The 12,053-nt window shown below is 43.0% G+C and overlaps 1 protein-coding gene across 6 annotated transcripts in view; it reads left to right on the top strand.

The window, feature by feature from the left end:
* The window catches only part of arvcfb (ARVCF delta catenin family member b), a 138,799-nt gene that overhangs the window by 25,442 nt on the left and 101,304 nt on the right, over nucleotides 1-12,053 (top strand). Inside the window, exon 1 of one of the 6 annotated variants that reach the window (XM_078250049.1) lies at nucleotides 9,114-9,134. The exons of the other annotated variants lie outside the window; for them this stretch is intronic. The gene's annotated coding sequence lies outside the window, so the exon portion shown is untranslated. Of the gene's footprint in view, nucleotides 1-9,113; nucleotides 9,135-12,053 lie in introns of those variants that run through there. 6 annotated transcript variants of the gene reach the window in all.

Below are 12,053 nucleotides of genomic sequence, written 5' to 3' on the forward strand. Positions count from 1 at the left end.
CATTCTTTATCTCTTAAATGATAGAGGGATTTTTTCGTAGGTCTGGCCATCATTTCTATTGTTCTCACCAAAGTAAATGCTGAAATCTGGTAACACGACGACATCGCTACAGTCGAACAGAGCAAAAACAAACAAGCCAACAGATTATGTTGGTAATCTTTCATTGGACAGCAAAACTGTGTGTGTGTGTGTTTGTGTGTGCGGGCAATCATAGCACAGTAGGTCGAACCTTTTAGTCTGTTAACCATAATAGATGTTTAAGGACAGTTTGGGAAATAATTTTGCCGTTAGCCTTCATTTTCTCTACCAAACAGGTTTTGCTGTCCTAATGGTATGATTAAAGTCTGTATGATGGTCTGACTTTTTGTACTTCCTGCCCTGCCCAACATCTTTTTTGCAAGGTCGACACATTCCCAGATCTCAGCAGATAACTGGCTGAGTACAATGCTATTACTACCAATGTAATGAATGCTGGCCAAAACTGCCAAAAAGAACACCTAAATTGTAACATATCTGAATCATCCTTAAATGTAAATCCATAGTGTGAGTATAGGTCTTGGTAATATCAAGAAGCCAAGTACCAGACTGTGTAGAGCTGTGTGGGTTTAGGTCCAGGGCAGCTTTGGCTGATGTCCCAGAGTGCTCTGAAGGATTGGGCTGAGATTTCCTTCCTGTTGGGAGTCATGTCATCGCCAGGATTTTGATGATATATATGTCATCCAAAGTACCCTGACCCATCACATAACAGGACAGTTTAGAGCTGTAGGCTGTCATTACTCCTCTTCTAGCTAATGGCTCTTTTGGGTCAAGATCCTGTTTACTGGATACCTAAATCTTCAGAAGTCAGCATTTCCTCTTGCACAGAAAGCACTGAACAGCAGCAGCTGTTTTTTTCACCATGGGGGGAGATGGATATGGTGGGTGTGTGTGTTTGTTTGGTTGATTAAAGGCTGGGCGGGGGGGTTAACAGCCAGATGCTAGGCCTGCAGCTGGCTGGCTGAGTGGGAGGGGAGCTACATTGAAAAGCAGTGGTTCCAGCAAAGTGGGGCTTAGCCTGACACTGAGAGGAGATAATCCATATTTCATCTGCATCCTTCTTTTCCTCCCAACCACCTGCAAAGCAACACAACACAGACCCAGAGCATGAATAGTGCATGGCACAGAAATCAAAATTTGAGAACTGGCAACTATTGAGTGGAAGGAAGAGACACCCTTTCATATCCAACACCTTGGGGAATTCTTCAGAGCTTGGGAATGGCTCTATTAGCCAGTGGAGTTTTAAATTTACCCAACCCACCCAAACAAAGACCCCATCCACCCACTTGCCCGTCCTTCTTCTGCAGCAATGCAGCAGGCAGTCAGTTTGGATCCAGCCAAAAGGCTTTACTGTGCATTCATAATGTATACTCTCCAGAGCGCTCTCCTGATCATTCAAAATGCAGTTTTTCCTGATATTTTTAATTCATCCAACAAATGTTTGGGATGAAATCCACACTTCATAGTGAATGAGCCACAGCTTCAAAGAGGCTATTTATTCTCATACCGTGGCTCATGCTCAAAATGTACTCTCTGCTAATTTAGCATGCGGAAAAATGCACGGTACCAAAACTATGTTTCAGATATCTGCCTAGTCTTAAATATTCATGATCAGCTTGCAGCTTTGAAAGTAAGCTTAAAAGAATCTCTCGCTCACTGAGCCTCCCGCACACACACACACACACACACACACACACACAGAGAGTCACACAGAAGCGGAATGGAGGCCATGTCTATTGTCTCTCTGCAGGTTTCTCACCTACTCAATATTCAGAGGAAATCAGGTAGACTTGTTTCCATTAGCTTGTAAATGAGCTGTTGGTTTTTGTTGCACTATTAATCTCTGATTAAAAATCTTAACTGCAACACAATGTCATCTGTAGCAAACCAATACAGGACCTGTTCAGATCCAATTTAGCCCTGTTTACCTCTTCCAGAGCCAGTGGAATACATTAGGTGCAGAAAGGCCTTGCCTTTCTCTCCCTCTAACTTGACTTTATTGCTATTATGAGCCTGTTCATGAAAATTGCTCTTTGTGCATTCTTCTACGTTTTTCACTTTCAACACTGCGAGAGGAGAGGGCGCTCTGTCTTGGTGTGTGGAGTGATGTGGAGGGCATGGTGTCTGTGTACTCTGGTTGACCCACAGATTTCAGATCTGTGGTTGTGTTTAACTGTAAGATCTGGCTCCAAACTGCTCTGACTCTGAGGGACTCTGTTTGTTTAGAGGCCTGCTCCAGTCATTATCTAGCTGTAAACGACTGTTTAGTGGGTGCAAGGCTTTTCTTTATCATCAAGTTAACATTATAGTAATGGCTTTAATGGCATCCGAAGGTTAAGACTGTCAATGAAAATGTTTTGGGCCAGTCAACATGGTCTTCTTCTGACATGAAGGATGTCACAGGTGGTTACATACTATGTACTGATCAATACTACAGTGTACAGTGCTAAGCATAAGTGAATACACCCATGCTAAAGTTGACTAAAAATAGGAATAAAAAAATCATCTTTTGGAAATGGATCTTAATGCCTTAATTAAAAAAATGAGGAAAAATCCAACCTTTAAGGACACCAATTTTCTTTGTGAATGAATAATGTATCGTAAATAAATAAATGTTCTTCCTTTAAAATACAGGGGGTACTTTCCATAAGATCATCTCTCAATGCAAATCAAACCAGCTATTAGGCTAACTGAAATAAAACCATGCCAATCTCTAGGTATGGTGAAGGGGATGTGATGATGTGGGGGGGCTATTTTAATTCCAAAGGCCAAGGAAACTTTATCAGGATGCATAGTATCCTGGATCCATGAAATAACTGGCCTTTAATAATAAAAACCTGCCTGCCTCTATGGGAATTTAACATAGGGGTGTACTGACTTATGCCCCCTGTATTTTAAGGAAGAACATTTATTTATTTATGATACATTATTCATTCACAAAGAAAATTGGTGTCCTTAAAGGTTGGATTTTTCCTCTTTTTTTTAATTAAGGCATTAAGATCAATTTCCAAAAGATGATTTTTTATTTCTCTTTTTAGTCAACTCTAGCATGGGTGTATTCACTTAAGCTGAGCACTGTATGTTCATATGGTTATTATTCATATGGTTTTTATATAAAAAGTAGTGGACTGTGTCTGTCAGATGATTTTGATGTCCATATTGGTCTTTTGTAGCAGTCTTTAAAACAGAGTTACAGAGTGATTTACAGAGAACAAATGCCCAAAAGACAAACACAAAAAGGTCGACATTAATAAGAGACAGGGGTTAATGAAAGGTAAAAACAATGCTCTAAATCAAGGCCCCCCAATTTGGGGCCTGCGGGCCAAGTTTGGCCCAGGCTCCCTTTGTTTTGGCCCGCCATGACATGACCTGCTCACGCTGATTCTCCTCTAATTTGGAAAGTGCTGTAAAATCCTAACCATAATGACTACAAAACATACATTTGGTGCAGCTAAAAAGTACTTAATGTGAGTTTTACGGCAATGTAAAGCACAGTTCTGGTACATTTCCCTATGAAATTACATGTGTACGTTTTATCTATGAAGAATGACAAGAGTTATGGTATTTTTGGCCTGTGGCCTTGCATCCAGATACATTTTGGCCCTTCATATAAAAGAATTTGGGCACCTCTGCTCTAAATAAAAATCTGACAATTTGAATTGTTCTTTTTCACACACACACACACACACACACACACACACACACACACACTACACAAGGCCTTTTGAGCAGAGCAGGGCCAAGTAGATGTAATATCACATTTATTTTCATCTGACAGAGAGAGAATAATACATAAAGTAACTGGGCTGTAGCTCAAGCCTCCTGATAGATTTATCCAACTGAACAATGGCTCCTTCATGAGACAAATATACATCCAGCCTCACCTTATCTCATGACCCGTTGGAGGTGAGCAGTAAATTGGCAGGGATTTCTCTATTGGCCAGTTTTCGCGGCTTGTCCTCTGCCTCTGGCTCTGACACCACGCCATTGCCTGCAAAATGAGCCCAATCCTTTACCAGCCGGTTGGCACAAGGACGTAAAAATTTCCCCAGAGGGGGGGTTAATCACGTTTGACTGAGTGCATATTTGAAAAGAAGTCGCAGTTACTCTGATGGACTGCGTTAGCTCTGCGAGGTGTTATCAGTGTGTGAAACAAGGGTTTTTCACAGCAGGGTTCTGGTGATAGCGGAGGTGCCTTGGGGTTCTGGGGCTCCTTCCGAAGGTTATGGGGTTTTCCTGTCAAGATGAGGAGTAGTTTAATTTGCTCCAAAATGTCCCAACTAGAGAACATTGGAGTGAATGCATTCACAAGTTTCAGCCTAACCTCTGTTACCTCCATAGGGCCAGTGTAGACATTTATGCAGTTCGGTAGTAAATCAATAAAAGCACACATTTTGCCAAACAAGTTCAACAGGTCTGTTTTGGAGTTCATGACATAAAGCAGTTTGAGAACTCTTAGCTTGTCCTAAGAAATACGGCACTGTTTTGATGACATCCTGCCCTCTTCCTGTAGAGAATCCCCTACACACCCCACCACCACAATCCCAGAGGAGGACATTCAGTGTCATTCCTAAAACAGTGAGTGCACGCAACTAAGCCTGTTAGTAGTCCTCCATTATAACTGCCCCAGGCGTTACTGTTTTCTACACAAGAGAGACAGAAAGAAAGCTAGAGATGGAGGGAGGGGTGTAAATTTCTGTTAAATGGGACACCCTGCGGCTGTGCATCAAGACAGTCTTTGGAGAAAGGGTTTCAGGGGGACATTAAGTGTTGCACTGGTAGCCTGAAAGGAAGTGGAACATATGTCCCCTTTCCAACTCCCTAAATCTCCAGTAAACCTCACATGAACTGAGCCTCTGGCAAAGCCAGTCTCACAGCCTCCTCCACACACTGCAATCCCTCCCTCCAATCACCAGTCATCTGACCGAGTCATGCTGACAGTGATCTAGAGGCAGCCGGGAGGGGCACTGCAAACAACCCACCCTCCAGGAACCCAGTTACACCATCACTGCAAACCCACCACCACCCCGCACTGCGCCCACCACCTGTCCGCCGTGGCCAGCTTCCGCTAATCTGCCTCTACATGGCTGGAGTCTTCTTTTTCTCTATCTCTCTCATGGCCGCACCCACTGTCCAAACAATCAAACCGTGGCCATCACGCCGACCCCTCTCCAAGGCTCATTGTTTTAGTTTTACTCTACAGGCTTCATGTGGTTTCTCCTCCTTTTGTTTTGTATTTACAATCTCATCCCCTTTCGGTCTTTCTGGCTACTTACTGAAAATCTGCACAGCTTATTTATCTTCCTGCTGCTCGAGTTGCTGAGTGCTACCATGAATACCATGTCGGGGGTGACCTTTTGCATGCTTCACTCCAAATTTGACTCCAAGCCTTGAATTGTGAGGAAAACACATGTGGTATGTGACTCCATGTGTGCGAGTGTGTTTGTATGTACAATGAATAATTGATGGCATATGTAAGAAATTACCCAAGGTTTCAAAACATCTCCCGGCCAATTTGAATGGGAATATCAGCCATTCCGGAGATTAAGATGGTGTCGAATGTTGCCAAGGGTCGAGCTGGGGTTTTGTAGTGGGTTCGCAGTGGGAAAATGTGGTCACACTGCCCCGTCGGGAAGCAATCAAGCTTTAGCTGCAGGTTTTTCCTTTTGGCTGGGCGTTTGGTTGTGAGGCCCGGAGGTGGCCTCTGTCTTTTAGGGTCTGAGCCTGTCAAGTGGTCTGGCTAACCCGAATTTTGTCTAGGCACTCGTGCAAAGGAACATAAGGGCGCGTCGACAGAGGGTGGCACGGAGGGGAAGTAGGCGGGGGTTTTTGGGAAGAGGTAGAAAAAGCAGGAATGGGGTGGGAAATGATGGTGCCGTCTGAAACCAGGAGGCCAAGCGTGAAAGAGATGAGAGAGGGAGAGAAGCCCAGATTTGGCCCAGGATCAGTCGCCAGAGAAGGAGAGATTAAGGTCCCATCATTCCCAGCTGCATCATCAGGGCTTTGTGCCCTCTCCCCTTCGGTTATTTGTGTGTCTTTGTGTGCTTGTTTGTGTGTGCTTTACCCCTTAAAAATCGACTAAGAGTCGACTATTTTTAAGGATTTTTAAAACTGAAGCACACACATGAATGCACAAATACAAGTTAACAAGTTCACCACCACACACCCCCAACACCAGGTCAGCTGGACATCCAATCATTGAGAGAGTTGGGACCTCTGCCCTGGCTGTAACTGAGATGAGGCCTGGCTGCCCCCCATTCTTCTTTTCAGGCTGTGAGAGCATGCTGTTTTGGGCCTGTGCCACGCATTGTCAGCCTCTTTAGTTCCCCTTCCTCTACTTGACTTCCCCTTTGCCTCTGCTTCATCCCACAAACAAACCTTGCTTTGGCTGGATGTTTGGATCACACGGCTGCAGTTCACAGTTGTTTTTGACGGGTCACCCTCCTGCACTACGCTCTCACGCGCTCCCTTTTCCTCGCTCATTCTCTATTGAACTTCATCATGTGATTCTACGCCGTGGAGAGCTGCCGAGAGGGCAGGTGGTAGAAACAGAAGGGGCTGATGGGAAATTGGACGACCCAAGGTTAGCCAGGCGATCTTTGCTGGAGGATTAATTGTGTAAGAGCCATGTAATGATTGCTGGCATGTCTCCGGAGTGAAATCCTGTTAGTCACTGCACAGGGGTCAGGCTAAGACTGAGCATGTTGTGTCGTGTGTGGGTGTGTGGGTGGGTGTGCGTGCGTGCGTGCGTGCGTGCGTGCGTGCGTGCATCAGGAAGGATGGTGACTGATCAGGCCGGTATGCACGACCAGGTGGTGATCTGATAGGTTCTGTTGCCTCAACCAAACCCTAAGTAACCGCAGGCTCCCTCCCACTGTGTTCAGACTGAGACATAAATATCTATATTCTGCTCACTGAGGTGGTGTAGGAGTGAGATGGAAAGTTGTCCTCATGTGTACCTGCAATAACTGACAACAGGAAACGTGGTGCTGTTTGAAGAAATCATTTCTTGTAGATGATTGGCTTTCTAGTTGTCAATGTCTCTTTTGACCCCCTCCACTAGTTTTAAAATTGAAGCTCAATTATAAATATTTTACTTTCAAAAGCTGATATTTACATCATAAAGACTGGTCCTAATTATTACTTGGGCTCAGTTGATACTCAATACATTTTAGGTATTGTCCAAAATGCGTAGCACCTGGTATCAAAGTACCAGATGCTGACAGTGAACGCCCGTTCAGATTCCTTTTGCCCGTTCTTTGGTCAAACAGGTCAAATTGTATGCATCACTATGTTAATCTGTACAGTGTTAATGTTTAGTGTCTAGGCTGTGACCTCATCAATACCCAGAAAGAAACACCAAATTCAGCCCAGCAGGGAATGAGAAGTGACGAAGACTTCCCAATGGAAACTTACAGGTGGATGCTGGGAAATGCTCTACAGCAGCAGTGGCGGCAGCAGTCACGTCAAGTGACAGGCATGGCAGTCGCTGGCAGCTTAAGTTCACTGTTATGACAGCATTAGACATTTGAGAACTTTGGCTCCTTTTGGTAAATGAAAAAATGGTTTTGTAGAAAGGTATTGAAAAATGTTTTTTTTGGTATTAAAACAGAGACTCAGGTGTCATATATGAACTATTGTGAAAATAGCAAACCCAGCCCTTATTTAGGATTGGGCATCTAGAACCGTCTCTTACTTGGAATCATTTCAAAAGTTACGATTCCAGTAGAATCGTTTCTTTATTGGAATCGTTTAGAGGATTTGGTTTCAAATCCGATCATCACTTCCCAATTTAATATGCGCAAGTTTTGGTTTCCGTAGCGACCAGGCGCTTGTTGTGTTACAGCCTTGGAGCACAGTAAGCAGCGCTCTAGTGGGGCTTTATTTTATGGTGAAAAAGCTGTAAAACTGCACACCACCATTGAATCAAAATAAAACTTTCCTCTTATTTGTGAAAATAGGCATGTGACCCGTTTTAACTCCACCCCTCAAAGAATCGGAATCGAGAATCAATAAGAACTGGAATCCAAAGGAAGAATCAGAATTGGAATCAGAATTGTTAAAATCCAAACGATGCCCAATAGTGACAGTGTAGACACACTGGACACGTCAGGAAACGTGGGACATGGTCCCATGCCAGAAGGAATTGGAGACGTTGCAGTTGTATGGTATGCGTCTTAACCACTAGGCCTCCAGGACCAGGACGCCCCACTCTATTTTGTCATTTAACGAAATACACCAACCTGATAGATATGTCAGTGTCAAATTAAGAACGTTGTTGGATAAAATATAGTCTTGAAAAGTTAAGTGCTCAGAAAACATCTGTTCAAAGTTTAAGAATCTGATCAAGACATTTTTCTACTCACTGCTTCAGTCAGTACAACCGGGCCCTAAAACTATTTCCTCCACTTTGCTATTTTTAGCACTAACACTATTACTACAACATCAATACAATGTGTGTACTATTTGTACACATTAAACACCTACTGCAGGGATGCCTCATTCTCTTAACTCCAACTGAAGTTTTCTTGTTGTGATTCTGTCCCGGGGGAAGGAAAGCCCCTTATCTGCGTACGCTCTCTCCTTTTCCAACGTGTTACTCTATCTCCCCATCCACAGACAACTCTGAGCAGCTTATTGAACACAGATGATGAATGGGTGTGGATTGATAGTAGATAGCAGGCCGCTGCTAATTGACACCGCTGTATCACTTCATCTCCTGCCTTTGAATTCCTCCTCCTCCTTTTCTTTTTGTTGCACGGCAATCCATTACGGTTCAGATTAGTCGCTCTTAAGAAGCCGTGTGTCCCTGCATGATCTATTGTAATGAAATATACTCCACATGAGATTGCTCAAGGGTGCTTCTCAAGGGTTTTGTTTTTTTGGAGGCATTGATTGTGTCGTACGTTGTTGAGTTATGGAAGAGCATGAGTTCTAAAGTCCCTTCATTCTTGGCCTGATATACACAATGATTTCATGTAGTTTAATGTGATGTAGCAAAAGTAGCTTTATAATTTTCCTTTTTTATTATAGTACAAGTACAAGAACACCCCAAGGCTCATCCATCCATTCTTCTCTGTCTAGGTGTAATCAGAAAGGTAAGGTTTCATTATCCACCAACCAGCCCTGTTCCTTACACTGCTAGTCAAAGCCTCCCACACCAGACTGAATAAAGTGCAGGTTGTACAAATCCTCTGTCCTCTTTCAGAGCCAAATCTCCTGTCTATTTGAGACCTCCGTCTCTTCTCTACAGCTGGCTGAGCAGAAGTGATTCAATTGACAAAGCTCTCGCGAGCTCTTTTCTCCTCATCAGCCGTTGGGCCCGGAACTTGGCAGGGCTTTTTAGGCTAGGCAAGGAGACAAACATTCTTGTCGCTTTCTTATTTACTCTGGCTCTGGAACCCGAAAATGTGTTTTATGTGCTCTGGATAAACCCGATCCTTAACAGATAGGCTTGCCTGGGTTTATAAAAGCTTGTGTTTTGTATTCTTTCCCAGGTGCTCTTAATATGTTTTTATCCTCTTTATCCAGACTTTATTTGACTCTTGCTGACTGGCACATTTGCACGGCATGCTGTTTGAAACCACCATAGTTGTTTGAGGGAACAAGTGCATTTAGACACTTTGCTCAAGTGATCCCTGGTTACTTTTTAGCTAAAAGGCTTTTTTTCTAGTTTTTCTGATCCAGCAACCATCAGATCATAAGCTCACCTGACCAGTGGTGGAATGCAACTAAGTACATTTACTCAATTACTGTACTTAAGTACACATTTGAGGTACTTCTTTTCTTTTCATGCCACTTTCTACTTCTACTCCGCTATATTTTAGAGAGAAATATTGTACTTTTTACTCCACTACATTTATCGGACAGCTTTAGCTCCTTTACAAATTAAGATTTTTGCACACACACACACACACACACACACACACACACACACACACACACACACACACACATGATTAGACCATTAAACACTTAGTTGATTGACAGAACTGTTTGGATCATTTCCAGTTTCTAGAATGTGAGGAGTACTTTTAATTCTTTAAGTACATTTTCCTGATGATACTTACATACTTTTACTTAAGTAACACTTTCAGTGCAGGACTTTTACTGGTAAGAGTATTTTTACAGTGCGGTATAAGTACTTTTACTTAAGTAAAGGATCTGAATACTTCTTCCACCACTGCACCTGACCAACCTTGAGGTTACCACTATTTCACTGGCTAATACAAACCATTTCCACAAGATTTCAATGTGCTAGAACGTCCTCCCCCTCCCTTACCACATTCTCTCTGGTACTTCCACTTTATCATTCATCTCTCTGAGGTCAGCCATTAACTCACTGAGCTCCTCTCCTCCCGTCCTTGACTAAAGGGTATGCTTTCGCGAGTCTACTCGACTCCGCATCAGCCTGTTATTCCCCCGGGACCGGTAGACAGCCGCGCTAGCCAACAGCCAGACGGCTTTTAATCATTTATTTAGGGGCTGTAATGTCTAGCTCATCTCCTCTCTCACTTAGTGAATGCAGAGACGAGAGGAAAATGAACGAGAGACACCGCATCAGGCTTGGATCAAGAAGCCAGTTTGTCAACGAGCCTCTAAGGATCCCTCCTGCCTCTCTGTCCACTATGTGTTTTTAACTAGTGTAAGATGGTGCTGCATTTATTACATATAGCTGTTTTGAGAAATAAATCATCACAGGCATTCATTTTGTCCATATTTCATTAGCCGAGAGCCAAAGACGTGGAACGTTCACAGTGATTGTGCTCTCTTAATGAGGAAGAGTTCATATACACAGTATCAGCTTCATTCTGTATGGACAATGAAAAGATAAATCATGCCAAATATGCAAGTTGGTACACAAGCACATGGTTTAATCATCTCAACTGCACGTCAAATGGACTACTGTCTTTAAAGGTGTGTTCACAAAGAGAGACAAGACGACGCAAGGAGAGATGCTTCTTTATATTTCAACGGAAGAATGCGACTAGCAGTCTTCAAAAGTAAAAAGTGGACAAAATATTCAACTTTAAACACAGCTGAATTACCTGTCAAATTGCAACGGGCAGCCAATGAGTAACAACGGACCTGCAAGACCTTCTATTTTCAGTGAGCCTTGCGTTTCTGTGTCCGAACAAGGCAGTATATTGGTAATGTAGATCTTTAATTCACTTCCACATATTAAAAACATTGTACATTTTTAAATTAGTACTGTACACACTCGGTTTATAACCTCGCCAAGGAGGTTATGTTTTCGACTTGGTTTGTCTGTGTGTTGGTTTTGTTGGTGTGTCCCGGGCCAGACACACAAATTATTTTTCACTTCTGTTAACATTGCAAGATAGGGCATTTGTGCTGCTTTCATATGGTGTCGGAATAATCAGAAAAATTAGTTCCCGGAAAATTCACACTGCATTAACATTGTGAGATGCCTTGGCGGAGGTCTATGCTCTCTGAGTTCCCTCCTAGTTATTCATTGTTTTAAGCACCGCGGGCCACATTTACAACAAGGATGTTGATTGGAGGCAACTAATCAGCACTGACCTTTTCTGAATAGCATTAGAAGGCCCGTCCCAGCATAGCTGTGTTGTTTAGCCTGAGGTCAGTTGTACAAAATGTCTTTTCCTCAGCTCAGCAATGGTTGTGTGTAAACAAATGTCTCTTTCTATGCAGCAGATTGCCTTCCCAATCATTAACCCCAATAATGGGACCTGGGAACCTTTCTCCACGTGTAATGACCTAACTCAGCTCAGTTCACAGTGCTAATTAACTCTAATTTACTGGATAGAGTGGAGCAGGTAAATAGAGAAAGTTTTCAGTTTCTTGGTTGGAGGTTATGCATAGAGACTGAAAAACAACCACATAGCTTGTTTGTACAAGCAGCTTATTACGACCTATGCATATGTACTTTTTATTGTTAGGTGGTGCCCTCTAGTGGCCGTAGTAAATATGACTGGAGCAAAGCATGAATTCATGTAGTGTAGTATCAAGACCAAGAAAGTCTATTTAGAGTGAGT

The sequence above is a fragment of the Sander vitreus genome, chromosome 5 (assembly GCF_031162955.1).
Source record: "Sander vitreus isolate 19-12246 chromosome 5, sanVit1, whole genome shotgun sequence".
NCBI lineage: Eukaryota > Metazoa > Chordata > Actinopteri > Perciformes > Percidae > Sander > Sander vitreus.